The sequence below is a fragment of the Rhinopithecus bieti genome, unplaced genomic scaffold (genome assembly GCF_001698545.2).
Source record: "Rhinopithecus bieti isolate Rb0 unplaced genomic scaffold, ASM169854v2 scaffold_14004, whole genome shotgun sequence".
In the NCBI taxonomy this organism is placed as follows: domain Eukaryota; kingdom Metazoa; phylum Chordata; class Mammalia; order Primates; family Cercopithecidae; genus Rhinopithecus; species Rhinopithecus bieti.
In genome coordinates this window covers 160,823-162,215 of record NW_016807611.1, presented here as the reverse complement: position 1 = coordinate 162,215, position 1,393 = coordinate 160,823, and positions in this window count along the sequence as shown.

Genomic DNA, 1,393 nt, shown 5'->3' with positions numbered 1-1,393 from the left:
AATGCTAACAAAGCAGACAATTTTGAAGGGCAGATACCAACTGCAGGCAATCTAAGGAGATTTATCATAGGCATACCTCTATGGATATAATTGATATTTTTCTGGAATACAGTCCCTAAAAGGCAGCTTTACCTAATTCTCAAGTTCATACATCTTTTGACTAGTGTCATTGTTTCTACAACAAAATGTATAGTATAAAACCATTAAGTTTTCTATTAAGGAACCTCACTGGTTTTCTGTCTGGTCAGGCCCAGGGCATTTGTGGTCTCCTTTCTTTGTTCCCATAGGCTGAAAGAATCCAATACACCTCAGTAACAGAAAAGTGTAGTGAAAATCTTTGAATTTATGCCATCTGAATCATGTATCTCCCATTTATCAGCTATATGCTTTGGGACAAATTCCTTAACAACCGTCAACTTAGTTTTCTAAATGTAAAACAAAGATAACGCTTACTATGTTGTTTTATAATTAAGCAAAATAATGTTTATAAATGCCTAGCACAATACCTAACACACTAGGCGAGTATACAATCAATATTAGGTTTCAGCTACTTAGTCTTTTTCTAAGGGTTCTTCACTTTCCCCTCCTAGATGCCCCCACGGCTTCTACCCTAGAAAGTTCTACCACCATCCCTATTTTACCAAACTCCTGTTTTGCTGCCAGAGATTTCTCTCCTAAGATTCAGAATATCCTACCCTAAATAGTTTTTGGCACATTCATACTTCTCAGAAACCTTTTAGATCTTGGCCCTGAAAGGTCTACTCTTTCCCCTGGCCCATTTGTTCTTGTCCTCAGTTGATGGCTGGCTGCTGATTTCCCAGGTTATTTCTACCCATGAGTGAAGCTCAATTTCTTATTGTTATAAATTTAAGTGTGAGCTAAAACCCTTTGAAAGTCACATGGCTCCAATATCTAGCACATCTTTTATCTTTCCTAGGAGTCTGTTTGGTCAAATCATATTTCCTTTATACTGCCCTATTCAAATGGTTTTTTTCTGTTTCAAAGAGCCATCATTTTATTTCTGAACTGAAAGCCAATGCTAGTTTAAACCCCATTTGCAGAGTCTAAATGGCTGACATAGCTTGAGAAAAATACGTGAGGTAACCTCTGTGGGTTTGTGTTATTGTTACCGCCTTTTCCACAACCACTTAAATGACTCACTGAGGTATGCCATAAACCCCAAAAGAACTTTTATAATTATATTTTGTAACAAAGAATATCTTAGGCATAAGGAAACATCAATCCACATGATATCTATCAAGGTAAAAAATATAAAATTATAATTAGTCACATACCCACAGGTAAGAGTAAAACTACACACACATATTGGTTTAAACTAAAATAGCCATCTTCATCTCTCCTGTTTTTTTTTTTTTTTTTTTTTTTTTTTTTT